The sequence below is a fragment of the Alligator mississippiensis genome, chromosome 3, assembly GCF_030867095.1.
Source record: "Alligator mississippiensis isolate rAllMis1 chromosome 3, rAllMis1, whole genome shotgun sequence".
NCBI lineage: Eukaryota > Metazoa > Chordata > Crocodylia > Alligatoridae > Alligator > Alligator mississippiensis.
The window spans coordinates 56,350,825-56,367,263 of record NC_081826.1 but is presented as its reverse complement, the minus strand read 5'-3'; the positions used below and the strand labels follow the sequence as shown (position 1 = coordinate 56,367,263).

Below are 16,439 nucleotides of genomic sequence, written 5' to 3'. Positions count from 1 at the left end.
CCTAAGCCAATTTGCCACCTACCTGACTGTGTAATCATCTGTGTCACAGCTGCTCAGTTTATCTGTGAGAATAGGATAAGATATAATATCAAAGACTTTCTTAAAATCCAAGTAGATGACATCTACCTCGATTCTTGCATCTAAACATTTTGTGACCTGGTCATAAAAAGAAACATAGTTAGGCAGGATCTACCTGCTATGAATCCGTACTAGTTGCCCTTCAGCATTGTTTTTTCCTGCTGGACTCCCACAAATGTGATCCTTAATAATTTTTTCAAAGGTTTTCCTGAGGATAGAGGTGAGACTAACCCATCTGTAGTTACCTAGATCCTCCTTCCTCCCCTTCTTGAAAATAGGGACCACATTGGCCCTTTTCCAGTCCTCTGGGACCTGACTTGAGCATGAAGAATGCTCAAACAGCCATGCCAGTGGTTTTGCTATGACACTTCAGCGCCCGTGGATGAAGATCATCCGGGCCTGCTGACTTAAATACATCCAGCCCTTCCAAGTGCCCTTCACTAAGTTGGTGCTAACGGTTGGTGGGCTGGTTTCCCTTTTGTACCTGTCTGTGATCCAATTGGGAGATTTGTCCTGATCCGTGTTCAGTAATACAGAAGCAAAAAACTCATTGAAGAGCTCAGCCTTGTTCCTCCTATCTGTCCCTAATTGCTCTAGTTTATCCTATGGGGGCCCTATGCTACCCTGTGCCTTTTTTTTTACTCCCTATATACCTGAAGAAGGCCTTTTTGTTGCCAGCCTAAGTTCCATTTCTGCTTTGGCCTTTCTGACTACCTCCCTGCAAGTGCGGGGCAACTTAGGTATACTCCACTTTGGTAGCTACCCCCTGCTTCCACAGCCTATATACTTTGTTTTTGCCCCTGGATTTCCCTGTTCAACCAAGAGGGTTTTTTGGCTTCTTTGCCCCCTTTCCTGTACAATGGAATTGTCTCCTTCTCTGCTTGTAGGATTGCTCCCTTTCTTGGCTCTTCTTTTTGCAAATACTTGATAATAATGCTTAACTAACTATACAGTGTATTACTGAAATTATGATGTAAAGATTAAATTTGTAAATCACAACTGTGAAGTAAGTGTTTATTTCCCTTTTTATATATGAAGATGCTAAAAGAACTGGGGATCATATTCTTTAAAAGTACATGTGCACAAGTATGCTTGTTTTTAAGGCTCTGGAAAAAAAGAAGAAAAGAATCCCCACCCAAACCTGATTTGTTGAAGCTGAGATTTCATGTATGTAATGAAATAGTTTTGAGGTTCCAGTTGCTGCAGGTTAACCTATGAATTAATGGTTATTCCTCTAGAATGTTGACATTCTAGAGGAAGGCAGGTCTGCTTCTATATGATAGATGAATGGACGTAGATAGGGATATTTAGTGATATCTGGCTCCACTATTTATATTACTATCCATAAAGGTGAAATTGCATGTTACATTTAGACCATACTATATGGTCTAAATGTGGAAAGGGATCTAAATGCGTAAGTGGAAAGGGATCTTGGAGTCCTAGTGGACTCCAAGATGAACATGAGTTGGCAGTGTGACGAAGCCATCAAAAAAGCCAATGGCACTTTATTGTGCATCAGCAGATGCATGACGAATAGGTCCAAGGAGGTGATACTTCCCCTCTATCGGGCGGTGGTCAGACCGCAGTTGGAGTACTGTGTGCAATTCTGGGCGCCGCAATTCAAGAAGGATGCGGATAACCTGGAGAGGGTCCAGAGAAGGGCCACTCGTATGGTTAAGGGCCTACAGACCAAGCTCTATGAGGAGAGACTAGAGAAACTGGACCTTTTCAGCCTCTGCAAGAGAAGGTTGAGAGGCGACCTTGTGGCTGCCTATAAGTTCATCGCGGGGGCACAGAAGGGAATTGGTGAGTTTTTATTCACCAAGGCGCCCCCGGGGGTTACAAGAAATAATGGCCACAAGCTAGCAGAGAGCAGATTTAGATTGGACATTAGGAAGAACTTCTTCACAGTTCGAGTGGCCAAGGTCTGGAACGGGCTCCCAAGGGAGGTGGTGCTCTCCCCTACCCTGGGGGTCTTCAAGAGGAGGTTAGATGAGTATCTAGCTGGGGTCATCTAGACCCAGCACTCTTTCCTGCTTATGCAGGGGGTCGGACTCGATGATCTATTGAGGTCCCTTCCGGTCCTAACATCTATGAATCTATATCTGTGGAATGCTAAGTGGTGTTAAACTTAGAATGTGCTGTTAGCAGTTATGCCTTAAGGGTTAATACCATTTCTTGCCTGCACAGCTCTGCCTTGCCACTAGAAGGCTGGTGGTACACATGGGCTGGTGATCCTAATTAGGAGCCAGGATATGTGAACCCTGTCCCTGGTCTGGATGGGGAAGAAGGGCTGGAAGCAGTGCATCCTGAGATGCTGTAGGATTGCAAATTGATCATTTTGTCTCCATGAAGCAGACTGAAGTTACCTAACACAAGCTGGGTAGCATGGCCCAGCATTAACCCTCACCTGAAGTGATGTAACTTCGAGATCAGAGAGCACTTAGCCTGAGCTAATAAGCTTTAACATACAGATGCTCACATTGTAAGTGCCCTTAGTATGATCTAAGTGTGATGTATAATTTTACCCTTAAACAAGCTGATTGTTGGAAGTAAGTTTCACAACAGGGGTGTGTGGCTGTTTTGTCTTGGATTTTTTTTAAGGATGATACCATGGTAACTCAGGCCAGGTTCATGTGGGGAAAAAAATGATAAAACCATGTATGAAAAGAGGCATGGTTTTGTTTTGTTTTTGTTTTTATGCTCAAGCTGACATAGCTGTGTTGAGAAGACCTCTGATGTATCTGGAGCACCAATGACAGAAAACTACATTTTGCAGCTAGCATAGCTATGCTTGAAGAAATACTTCCTCAGTTGTAATATGTCACATTTATGCTAAGTGGTGACATAGTTTCAGTGGTAAAGTCTCTAATGTAGACAGGTCCTCAGCATTTGCTCTTAGGGCAGATATGGACTTTCTATTTGTTTTTAACACAGCTTCTCTAGGATTAAATATCCTGCTGGCTAGGTCACAAAGAGTGGTAATCTTAATTTTTAGCTGTGCTGTGTGAAGTATGTCAGTTCCCAAGTATTGGTGATGCACAGTATGAGTTCCATTTATGGAGTAATCTTCTCCCCATGATGGATGCTCTGCTTGACTCTTCCAGGCTAAGAAAGCTGACAATCATGAGAGCTATTCATTGGCTAGGCATACATTATGACTAGTTTCTCATGTTTGTAGTACAGCGGCTAACTTATTTCAGCATCAAGGTGCATTCTCAGAGCTTTGGAGCTGTCCAAGTAGATCCAGGAAAGGTGCTGGGCTTGTACTTTATATTGTCTCTATTTTGTGAGGTTGAAGGAAACCAGAGTACTAGTTTAATCAATGGAATGTTTCTGGTCTGCATTTACAGAAATGTCTCCTTTCACGTACTTGTGGCAATTTTATTGGGAATGAATTTGAGGTAATGCTTAGAACAAAGGTCAGTTAACAGGCAATGACAGCCCTGTTGTAGCACAGGTAGTAAGTGGACCTTGTATCTCATTCTGCAATTTAGATGTCAGTGACAAGTTAAGTGCTAATTTCCTTTGACTTCTCTTCTTTTTGGAGGATCTGGACATCCTACTTTTCTGCTCATGCATATCTTCATGGGTAGGTGGAATTTAGAGGGTTACAAAAAGCAGGAGGTCATCCAGCATAATTTCATGTATTGTGCCCTATTCATATCCCCATGCAAAGAATTTCCTCATAAGAAATTGTTGAAATGAAATTATTGCTGTTGCATATTTAGAGGTAGTGGAACGTATGTCACTGCCTTGCTTGCTTAACACGTTTTAAGAAGAGTAAAGCTTTGCTTCATGCTCCAGGTCACCATCATCCTCTCTTTTAGTTTTCAAGTTTGGGTTAGGTCTTTTGACCTTTGTGATGTTTTTATTGCCATGCCTTGATAAAGCAGACTTACGATAAAGGCATTTTTAGTTTGTGTTAGGAGTTTACCATTACTAGTGTAAGGTGTTCTCTTTTTGCATTCAGTTTTCAGTAGTGTCTGGCAGTAATAGTAGCCATATACTTTATTTGGTAGAGGTTACAGGTTGTTTTCACCTCTTACCTTGATTATTGATTACTCATAGTGGATTCTCCTTAGGGTGTGATTTATGCTCTGCAACTATCTTGCTCTTTTTTTACAGCCTAGGTCTAAGGGTTAACTAAGAAATCTATTTTACAACCAACAGTGGTTTTAATGTATACAGGACCAACTTTGAATTCAAGGCTAATAGCTGTGTTTCTATCTGGGGACTATTTTCTAGAGCTTCCTTTCAGACAGAAATGCCAACAGGGACAGTCAGAGCTTTCCTTAGGTTAATGGTCTGATGTACCAGAGTGACTCTTTAGTAAGTTTAAAAATGAGATCTCTGGTGATGGAGAGAATTTTAATATGTCCAGAAATATTCCTGTCCATAATGATTACCCAGCTTACTCACTTCTTAGCAGTATCATGTACCTCAGGGCTGTCAAACTGTTCTGCAGCCTGCTGGCTCCCACCTGGATGCCACTCCCCCCATTGCTCCTGGTTTTGCAATGGTGACCAGGGTGTCTGGGAAAGGGCAGCATGGATGGAGGGGGCTGGATGAACTCCTGTGCCTTGCTGCATAGGAGTATCATAGGGTGAGGGGGAGAAGCCTTGGTCAAGGGGCTTGCGCAGCAGCAGCATGAGGTTGGCTCACACTGCTCACATGGCTGTGGGGGTGGAGAAGGGAGAAGGTGGCGCAGGTCCTGGGAGCCTGTGTATGTGTAGTCCTTGCATATGTGACTGGTGCAGCCCTTGGCTGCTTTGAAGTTGGACAGGCCTGTTGTAAATACTTAGGTGTCCAATGTACCAGAAACACATTAGTTTTTCTGCTTATTTGTTTTTCCTCAACATTCTTGTACCAGTCCAGAAGAATTTATCTTTATAAATAAATGAGACAGAATTGTCAACCCCTCGATTGCTGAGAATTTATAAATATTTTCCTGTTTGTGTTTTTTCATGATTCTATGACGTACTGGAGGCAGTGTGGTTTAATGTTTAAGGTGCATGTAACAGGGTGGTAACAGGGCACCCCCCAAAAATAAAATTCTATACTGCTATTTTAGGGGCAATCCACCCTGCGCTTGCCTGTCATGCCTTGCTGTTAATAGAAATATGTAGATTGCGGGAGGCTGCCCTGATGTTACTAAAATGACCCCTGACTTATGGCCCTGGGCTTCTGTGCCAATTGTACTCTGTGCCTCCCCTACACCCATGCCTCACAGATGGCATCCTACTCCTCATTTCTGGTTGCACCCTAACTCAAGCCCAGACCCTAACATACTGCACCGTACTCTGGTTCAAGACCCTCCCTGGGCTCAGACCTCTCCACTTGGCTGAGGCCTATGGACCCCTGTAATCCACCCGATTTTTCCCTGCCCAGTGCATTTCTGTCAGTGTGCTCCCCTAGCCTTCCCCCTACACAGGGTAACTTGCAAGGCAGTGGGGGCTGAGGCTTTTCAGCACCCAATCCCTTGGAGTGCCCCTGTGTAGCCTTTCCTGGAGGCTGCCCCACCACCGGCAGCCCTACCACACCAAATGATTTCAGCAGGGTGCAGTTTTTGGTCTTACCCAGGACCAGCATCAGGCCTACCTGTTTTCCCCATCTTCTTTGCTGGGCCTCCCTTATCAGTTCTGCACCTCCCCTGGGTTGGTGGCTGCTGGGCCCTCTGACTCTAGCTCCATCTCATATCACCTTTACCTTTGGCCCCTACTTGCACTAAGGCCCCTTGTCCTTGAGCCCTCCTCCTCAGATGGCTCAAGTAGCCATTGTCATCTGACCCTTAACTCACCCTGACCCTTAACTCTCAGCTGTGGTCTCTCTCTGCAGAGACCTTCAGCCTCCCTGAGGCCCTGGCCCCACTATCAGACCAGTAGAGACACCAGGCATTCCAGCTCTGGCTGCCTCTTGCAGTAGGTTCACACCCTTTGGCTCCTCCTGGGCCCTGGCCCCAGGATAGGCCAGCTAAGGTCATTGAAGTTAGTATACTATTGGCTAGTATTGTTCATGGGTCCACCCTCTTGGGCTCCCTCACATATCTCTCCGTCTCTCTACCAGGTTCAAAGTCCTACCAAGGTCGTGCCAGCCCCACTGTCTGGGTTCACCCAGGTCTTGAGCTTGATCTCAATTGCTCAGGCCCATCTCTGTGCACACCTGGTCACTCCCTCGACCTAATGACTCTCAGACCTTCTCCCAAGACTGGCTTGGCCTCTCTCTAGGCTCCTTATGCACGCCACTCCTTTCTCTGGACAGACCAGGCCCCTCACTAGACCTCTTGTATGTGCTGCTCCTTCTGGGCACATCTGGCCCCTCTCTGGGACCCGATCGTTCAGTCCCCTTCTCATCTTGGCCCTTGCTCTCCCAGAGCTGGCCTGGCCTCCTCCTAGGCTTCTGCACTTAGCCCTCTTTCTCCCAGGCTGGTCTGGTCTCTCTATACTTGGCCTCTTTTCAGGATTGTGGATGCCACACTGGGTCCCCAGGACCCTCCTCCATCCCCATACCATAAACCTCTGGTATCCAGGTGGTATACAGGAGCTACAGTCTTCTGGCTGGATGGTGTTGCTCCTCTAGCTCCTCAGATACTACTACCATCTTGCTCCCAGGGTCTTGGTTTATGTCCTGTGTCAGCCCAGCCCTCCTCCAGTCAAGCACTCTCCCTGCAGTCATATGGTACTCCTGATCAGCCTCACCTGTCAGCCCCTGGGTCTGCTGATTAGGCCTGACCCCACTTGCCCATGGCTCCTCAGACTGCCTGACTTATAGTGGCAGGCACATTAGGTGCCCTGCCAGAGTGCGTAAGAGGTTTCTGTTCCTGACTGCACAATTCGCTGTATGGCTTCAGCCGATTATTAATGTGTTTTATAACCAAGTTTTCCTGTATGATAAATGAAACTTGGAATAATATATTTGACCTCCTTTTTTATACTACTTTGAGATCTATGTATAGAAGTTCCTAAGTAGAACACAATGCATTTATGTTGCACTTTCATTCACTTTTGAATTGTGTTTTTAAGACGTTGCAACTTTGACTTCTAGCCTTCTACATGGGTTATTAGTAACATCATCATCTTCAGTAATGCCTTCCTGATTTGAAGGGGTTTGGGTTGTGGCCGTGTTGGTCTAAGGACATAGGCAGACAAGGTTCCTCGGGTGAATTTGATATCTTTTATTAGACCAACCCAAATGGTTGGAGAATAGTTATTAAGCAAGCTTTCGGGTTCAAAAACCCTTCGTCAGGCAGGTAGAAATACCCAATTACCGGTGGGGGCACATTTCTCACAGGAGGGCCACTCTCTCTCCAATCTCTCAGTCCTGATCCTCAAGGGAAACTTAAACAACACTTCCCAGAGATGAGCCTATGAGCTCCATTTCATCAACCTGCTGGATACTAGAGATCAGGGACTAAACATAGACATTGGATTTTTGATACATTACAATCTGCCTGGCAACTGACTTCCCAGCCCAGCCCAGCCACTGGCTTCTTTACTTTTCATTCCATCCAGGAAGAGCACACACCAACTGCTGAAGCTTCCTTAGCCTGACGAAGGGTTTTTGAACCCGAAAGCTTGCTTAATAACTATTCTCCAGCCATTTGGGTTGGTCTAATAAAAGATATCAAATTCACCCAAGGAACCTTGTCTTCCTGATTTGAAGAACTTCTTGCAAGTTTTGTTACTGGAGGAAAAAATTACATGCGTATCAATATTCCATCTACATATTATTTGCAATTTGTTGACCTTTTAAACAAGTAGCCTAAGAATTTTCATTTAGCGGTTAGTAACTGGAGTTACTTAATATTATTAGCCTTTTATTAATACAGTATTCTGTATTATGTTATATAGTCACTATTTTTCTAAAGAATAATTGTGTGTTTGTCATCACTTTGGCATTAGCTAATAATAAAACACATAAACATCAATTTTTATAAACCTATATTACAGACTTCTGCGCATTCTATTTACATTTCATCATTAATAATTGCAAGTTCTCATAGTTTAATATTTCAAAAAAAATGTTTGTACATCATGATAGCAGCATTAAGAATACATCAGGATTTTTTTCATTTTTTTTTTTAAGTTTGTTACATGTTTTGAGTAGTTTCTTAATAGTCAATTATTCCTTCAGCAGTTTCCTGAATAATACCCTTGCAAGAAGCACAGGGTGGGGAAGATGTTAGGATTTGTACCATACAGAGTTCTTGGCCATGGGTTCTATTTTTCTTATCATTCTTTGGCTAATAAGTACATGATGCTCTACTCTTGGAAACAGCTGTTTAAAATTTTTTCTCTCCCAATCCTTTGAGGTCCTTTTCTGCTGACAGGAAAAGGCAGGATGTGCCCTGTTCTATCTTTCCTTCAAAATACACTTGTTTATGGTGTTCTCCCTAGCAAATAACTCAAGTGCTCTTCTCTCCGCTGTTGGTCATACCCTGGCCAAGGTAGGTGACTTTCCAAAAAATAAGTTGTTACTTGGCATAGCTGTGAATTATAGCAGAAGCTTTGAGCATCTTATTGGAGAATTGGGAAGATAATTTGATAAAACATGGCAAAAATCTAGTTTTGCTTAAATGAAAACTTCCATTTTGTTACACACTGATGTTGCAGGGCCCCTGGTTTATTAGGACAAGTAGTGGGGTAGTTTTTTTCATGGCTGAAATAAAATGTTTCATTTCTAGTTATCAAAGAGCATCTTTATACATGCTTCAGGAGTAGTCATGTAAAGCGCACTTTAATTAGAGTGGCTCCAAGAGCTGCTCTAATTAAAGCACCTGCAGCATCTTGTGTATTCAGTGGCCCATGCTTCAAAATGAGCTTTAGTTAAAGCACCTCTGCTGCCATTTTGAAGCATGAAACACGGAGGCCACTGAAGTGTGCTCCAGCAGACTCTATTAATTAAGTCTGCTTTGAGGCACTCTAATTACAGCACGTCAGAGCAGTGTCCCTGCACACTTACAGGCACCCTTGTTTTCATTTTTTAATGTACAAGTTGATTTATTTTTTGTAATACTTAGTATTGCATTGAAGTAAGTGGACATAAGTTGATAAGAAGGTACTCTTACAAGCTGACTTTGTTCTTGTGGAGCAAATTAATAAATGCAGTTAGTTGCATTTCGGGGGTGTTGGTTGTAGCTGTGTTGGTCTGGGGCAGGCAATTATTTCAGGCGGAGGGCTGCTTACCCCATTTTGGCAGGCTGTCGAGGGCCGTGTGGGTAGCCCCAACCCTTCACAGGTGCCCCATCCCTTGACAGGTGCCCTGCCCCATAGTTACCACCTTGGGACCAATGTCCCAATGCCTTTGGTCCCAAGACATTGGGACATTGGTCCCATGTCCCAGGGCCAGCACCAGTGGGGCCCCAAAGCAGGGCACAAGCTGGCAGGGGTCTGTGGAGCCGGACTGGGCTAAACCAGCCGGGGGAGTGGGGAGCTGGCCCGGTTCCATAGAGCTCCTGCCAGCTGGGACCCCATGCTCCTGCCACCCTGCTCTGGGCACTGCTGGCACTAGCCCTGGGACACCAGTGCGGGCCCCATGCTCCCGCTGGCTCCCTGCCCACTCACTCCCAGTGTCCTCCAGCCCCATGGTACAGGCAGGGGGCAGCACAGCCCCAGCCCCCTGCTTGCTGGCAGGGAAGTAGCTGGTACAGAGTGCAGGGAAAAGCGGCCCCTTGCCCACCCTGTGCCTGGTGCTCCCTACTGCAGGTGCTTGCAGCCCACACGGGGGTTATCCTGAGCAGGCACAGGCAGCCCCACGCAGGCTGCAAGTGGCTGCAGCATAGGGTGCTGGCCACGGGATGAGTGAGGGGCTGATTTTCCCCCGTGCTCAGCACCAGCTTGCAACCCAGCCCTGCTGCCAGCCTGGGTTCTGTGCTGGCTCTGGGCTCACCTGTCAGGGCTGTGCACGGTGGCAGCTGCCACGTCGGGCATTGTTGGCTGCTGCTGTCCACCTGGAGCTTGTGCACTGGGCAGCACAGAGGCGGTGGTGGCAAACACTGGCTGGTATGACAAACGGGGGCGCCGCAGCTGCTGTTGCCACACGCAGACCCGACAGGTGAGCCCAGAGCTGCGCGGGGCCCAGGTTGACAGTGGGGCTGGGTTACAAGGTGGTGCTGAGCATGGGGGGGTGGGGGGGAGAAGCTGCCCCTCACTTGCCCGGTGCCCCATGCTGCAGCCACTCGCAGCCTGCGTGGGGCTGCCTGTGCGTGCTCCGGACAGCCCCGCGCAGGCTGCGAGTGGCTGCAGCAGGGAAGGGCCGCTTTCCTTTGTGCTGGGAAGGAGCAGGGAAGGAGCCCAGGGAAAAGCTGAGCGCGGGGGTGGGGGAAGCAACCCGCCTCTTGGCCGGTGCTCCCTGCTGCAGCTGCTTTCAGCCTGTGCAGGGCTATCTGGAGCTGGCACAGGCAACTCCAGGCAGGCTGCAAGGGGGTGCAGCTCAGGGCACCAGGTACAGGGCGGGGGAGGGGCTGCTTTCCTGCCCCCCCCGCTCAACTTTTCCCCAGGCCACTTTTCATTGGGCTTCTTCCCTGCCCGGGGTCTTTTCCTGCCCTTCCCCCCATTTCCCACCCCCCTTCCCCCTTACCTGAGGTTCCAGTGCAGTGCAGTCACACGGTCCCACGCCAGAAGCCCCGGCTGGGGGGGTGGGGCCAGATGGGCCCTGCTTTTGTGGGAGCTCGCTGGGGCTTCCGCTGGGTCCTACTGCCTTTGGTTCCTGTCATTTTTTATAAGAACCAAGGGCAGAGAAATAATTTTCTAAACTTTTTAGGGGCCCTGTGGGCCGGATAGAATGGCCTCGCAGGCCGTATTTTGCCCACCCCTGGTCTAAGAATATAGGTAGACAAGGTTGTTTAGGTAAATATGATATGTTTTATTAAAGCAACCATTAGTTAGTTTAATAAAAGATATCACATTAGTCACATTTATGATTAGTACTAAAGAGGAAAAGGGAAGAATTCAGTACTTGCTCTTTCACTCTTTAGTACTAATCACAAATATGACCAATTACCTTTTGTTTATTTTTAAGTTGCAGTCTTCTTTAGCCCTCATTTGAAAATAAGAAAAACAAAGTATTTTCAGGTGGTATTTATTTCTACGTTCAAGTAGGTGGACTCTCTTATACAGTGGTATCTTGTCAGTCAGTTTTATTTAAATAATCATTCTTGATCTCACTCATCATTCCTAAACCATCATTACTTCCTTGCAGGGAGCTGATTTTCAAAATAACTGCTGGAGCACCAAATAAGAGTATGCAGTAATTGGGAATAAGTAATTTTAAAAGCAATATAAAATCCCAGGTCTTTTGCTTTCCTCTACCCTTCACAAGTGGTAATATAGGAAAGGTATATTAAGTCAAATCTATTGGGATATACATTGTATTCAATGGGTAGTTTATTTGATGTTTGAAAAAAATGTTTGCTGCTGCGTGGCTTAGTGGATTATGGTTTTCTAGCATATTATGAAAGTTTTTATATATTTGCTGTTTTGCATTTTGTTTGACACAAGATTCACTTTTAACAGATTATTATTTGTGGTGTTGCTTTTTCCATTATTTAAAAAGAAAGAGAGAGTGTCTTGGGAGCTGTCTTGCCTGCCTTTGGGTTTTCACAGTTTTAATATTAACTAGAATTCTAGAATTAAAGATAAGTAGTTTCTTTTTTTCCCTGAGATTTTTTTCAGTTGGCAATTCTTTCTTCATATTTTTAGGAATGAGAAAATCTTCCCTCCTGCAAGCATTTTAAAAAAATTTCTAGAGGTAAGACATCTCATTTGAGCTCTATAATTTCTCAGATTAATTACTTTAATGATAAAAAGGGAAATTTTTGCAATCCATTTGTAATTTTTAAATTTACATTTTGGGATTTTCTTAAAAATGAAATGCTAAACTTGTACTTTGTTTACAAAATGAAATATTTCTTTTATTTATTAATTTAGTTTGGTTTTTTGGGCACATGGCACTCTGATTTGGGTAGTCACATAATTTAAGTCTTACTGCAATAACACTATGACACAGGGAGGTATTAGCTTCATGTTAAAGACATGGAACTCAGCCATAACAAAATTTAAGGGCTTGTTTATACTAGGAAACTTACTTGCATAATTATACCAATAATGTTATGCTATTATAAGTGTGCTTTTAGTCTAGAATAAGTGGGTTTACAAGAAGAATTACAGTGCTATAATTATAGCAGTATAATTATGTTGGTAAATTTCCCTGTGCAGACAAGCCATAAGCGACTGGTTTACACAAAATAACTGTTTCAGAGCTTGGAAGAGAATCCAGATCTTTAGGAAGACCCTAGTTCAGTGGTTTAATATTACATATGATTTTCAAAAGAACTTCTTAGAAATCCATGTAAAATATATTATAAAATTGTTATACATTTGTGATTAAAAACATACAATTGTTCTGTATAATCTGCATTAGATAGTTTTTATAAGTTGATTTGATAGTGCATCGTTTTTAAAAAGTTTAGTATTTAAAGAATTTTCAAGTGGAATTTCTATTCAGGAAGCTGAAACCAATCACTCCCTTTACAGAATGCTGCCTTGCATTTAAAAGACCTCTCTGTATTTTAGAATTTTAATCAGATTAAATGTATTTTAAAATTTAAAATTCGGTGCTTACTTAATCTGATATGCTTTCCTTTCTTATATGCTTTGATGAGCAATGCAGTACTTCTGCAAGTTAAATGTTGACATTTAAACTACCATTACTAATACTTTAATGGGGAAATTCCACTCCCAAGAGTGACTCCATGCTCTCCAAAAGGTTTGACAGATATCATGTAATCCATTATACTGAGTCACTTTTCGGAAGCTTTCATTGCAATTGAAATAGCTGATAATTAGACTTTAATCTGTTTTCCATAAGTTAGGCTACTATGGCAAAGTCCTTCAGACAGAGCACTGGCAAAAGGATTTTTTCTACTTGTCCTGTTAGTTACCTTTACCAAAGATTTTTTTTTGGTCTCTGTAAGGTTTTTTGACATGAAGGTTTTGCTGTGATGTGTGTATTATATTTTAATATATGTATGGCAATTTATTCTGATTTGTTGAACAAAAGCTATCCCCGTGTTATAAGGTATACACGTGTTTGTGAATATAATGCTATTCATAAAATTGGAATCAATGATTGTCAAAAACACTTACAAGGAGAGTTATAATTGTGTAACTATAATAGTATAATTATGCTGGTAATATTCTGCATCTGGGCAAATTCTAAGTAACTGGCACGCACAAAATCTTCTGCCAGCATAACAGTGTATACATTAGGAGGGCTTGTCAGTGTAGCTATATCACCAATAATAAAAATGGATTAGACCTACATTTTTAAAAACTATGGACACCTATACACATGCAGCGAGGTTGCTCCAATGCACTGTAATGAATCAAGTCTGCTGGATTCTGGTAATTACTGTGCTTCAGCAGACTCCAGCATCATGTGCGGGGGCACTTTAACACTTGTTCAACAAGCTTTAGTTAAAGCACCCCTGCTGCCATTTTTCAGTGCAGGGACGCTGATATACATGATTCTCCGGGAACTTTAATTAGCTGAGAGCCGCTTTAATTAAAGTGCCCCCCCCCCCCCCCCACGCCAAACATGTATATAAATGCCCCATGAAATGAAACTCAAGACGATCAGAAATTAGCTATGGCCTTCTGCCTTTGTTCATGGCTAGTCCTTTACATATTTTCTGAACCTGCGTCTCCTTTGAAAACATTAATTCTGTTAATGAGAAATTTTGATTAAGTGCATTGGGTTAACCTATAGCCAGCATATACTTGTGTATTGGAATAGGGAAAAATTTGCAAGGATCTATTTAACTTTCTCCTTCTCCTCAGTGTCCTGTCTTTTTAGTTTCTAGCACTCCAGAAGTATGTGAGTAGAGTAATACAGACTTGCATTATTGCTAATTTCAAATTTCCAAAAACCATAAATCAGGATCCTTAAAAAAAAAAAAAAAAAAAAGACTTTTCTTAAAAAATCTTGACATTGTTAAATTAATAGTTTGTGACATCTTATGGCTTCTAGGTATAGTTGGTTTATATTTCCAAGCTCTCCTTCACAACTGCTTATTCTAGAAAACTTCTTGGGGAGCTTGATCTTAAAGAAGATAAATGCTTTGCAGCTACATCAAGAATTGCTAACACCCATTGTAGTAGTTGAGCAAGTATGTGGCCATTGTTCCACATCATTCCTTATTTGCTCAAAGTTGCAAGTCATTTTCTGTGTGTATTCGTATGGGATGAGCATATGTGGAAAAGTTGCAGAAAGTCTTTGCATCTGATGCTTCAAAATGTATTTACCAAACCAATCTCATTTCCGTTTATGACCAGGTGACTTATCACCTGGACAAGGGAGAAGAGATCGACATTGTATATCTTGACTTCAAAAAAGCCTTTGATCTGGTATCCCATGATCACCTCTTGGCTAAACTGGCTAACTGCGGCCTTGACCCCACCACGATCCGCTGGCTGGGGAATTGGCTCTGCGGTAGGACCCAGAGGGTGGTGGTTGATGGGAGCCAATCATCGTGGTGCACTGTGACCAGTGGGGTCCCTCAAGGCTCTGTCTTGGGGCCTTTACTATTTAACATCTTCATCAATGATGTAGACATTGGTGTCAGAAGTGGACTGACCAAGTTTGCTGATGACACCAAACTCTGGGGTAAAGCATCCACACCTGAGGACAGGAGGGTGATCCAGGCAGATCTTGACAGGCTCATGAAATGGATAGACAAGAATCTGATGGTGTTCAACACTGAAAAATGCAAGGTTCTCCACTGTGGGAGGAAAAACCTGCAGCATGCTTATAGGCTTGGCAGTGCTATGCTGGTTAGCACTACAGATGAAAGGGAAGTCATGGTTGACCACCAGATAAAAGGGGGTCATGGTTGACCACAAGATGAACATGAGCCTTCAGTGTGATGCTGCAGCTAGTAAAGTGAGCAAAATGCTGGCTTGCATCCATAGATACTTCTCAAGCAAATCCCGGGATGTCATTCTTCAATAGGGTTTCATTAGGGGCAAGTCCTGCCAGACCAACCTGATTGCCTTCTGCGATCAGGTCACAAAAGAATTGGATGCAGGTGTCACAGTGGATGTAGTTTTTCTGGACTTCAGCAAGGTCTTTGACACTGTCTCCCACCCCATTCTCATCAAAAAACTAGGTGACTATGGCATTAATGCCTACACAGTCAGATGGATTGCAAATTGGCTGAAGGGTGGTACTCAGAGAGTAGTGGTGGATGGTCTTTTTTGACCTGTAGGGAAGTGGGCAGTGGAGTCCCCCAGGGCTTGGTCCTTGGGCCCGCACTGTTCAATTTCTTTATTACTGACTTGGATGATGGGGTAAAAAGCAGCCTGTGTAAATTTGCTGATGATACCAAGATTTGGGGCGAGGTGAGCACGCTAGTAGGGAAGGACAGATTACAGCAGGACCTGTACAGGTTACAGGGGTGGGCTAACAAAAATAGGATGGGTTTCAATACTGACAAGTGCAGGGTGCTGCACTTGGGCAGTGGGAACCAGCAGCACACTTATAAGCTGGGAAACTTCCTTCTTGAGAGCACGGTGGCAGAAAGAGATCTTGGAGTCATTATTGACTCCAAGATGAACATGGGCTGACAATGCGAGGTCACGATCAGTAGGGCTAACCATACCTTGTCGTGCATCCACAGATGCATGTCAAGCAGGGCCAGGAGGTGATCCTCCCCCTCTATGCGACAGTGGTCAGGCCGCAGCTGGAGTGCTGTGTTTAGTTCTGGGTGCCGCACTTCAGGAGGGATGTGGACAGAATTGAGAGGGTCCAGAGGAGGGCCACCTGCATGATCTGGGGACATCAGGGCAGACCCTATGAAGAGAGGCTACGGGACCTTAACCTGTTCAGCCTTCACAAGAGAAGGCTGAGGGGGGACCTGGTGGTTGTCTATAAACTCACCGGGGGGACCAGCAGGGTTTTGGAAAGACCCTGTTACCCAGGTGGGCACTAGGGGGAACAAGGAATAACGGCCACAAATTGTTAGAGAGTAGGTTTAGACTAAACATCCGAAGGCACTATTTCATAGTCAGGGTGGCTAGGATCTGGAACTAACTTCCAAGGGAAGTGGTGATGGCTCCTACCCTGGGGGTCTTTAAGCGGAGGCTTGATGTCTACCTGGCTGGGGTCATTTGAGCCCGGTTTTCTCTCCTGCCCAGGCAGGGTGTCAGACTTGATGATCTACAAGGTCCCTTCCGACACTACTTCTATGAATCTATGAATTCTCCCATTGTACTCGGCCTTGGTGAGGCTGCAGCTGGAGTACTGCATCCAGTTTTGGGCTCCACAATTCAAAAAGGATGTGGAGAAGCTCGAGAGGGTGCAGT

At 44.3% G+C, this 16,439-nt stretch overlaps 1 long non-coding RNA gene across 5 annotated transcripts in view; it reads left to right on the top strand.

Moving 5' to 3' along the window:
• Positions 1 to 16,439, top strand: part of LOC106738322 (uncharacterized) — a 91,017-nt gene that overhangs the window by 14,744 nt on the left and 59,834 nt on the right. For 4 of the 5 annotated variants that reach the window (XR_002093884.2, XR_009460701.1, XR_009460702.1 and 1 more), the window contains exon 4: positions 11,778 to 11,826. The exons of the other annotated variant lie outside the window; for it this stretch is intronic. This is a non-coding gene — a long non-coding RNA (uncharacterized LOC106738322). The remainder of the gene's footprint in view (positions 1 to 11,777; positions 11,827 to 16,439) is intronic. 5 annotated transcript variants of the gene reach the window in all.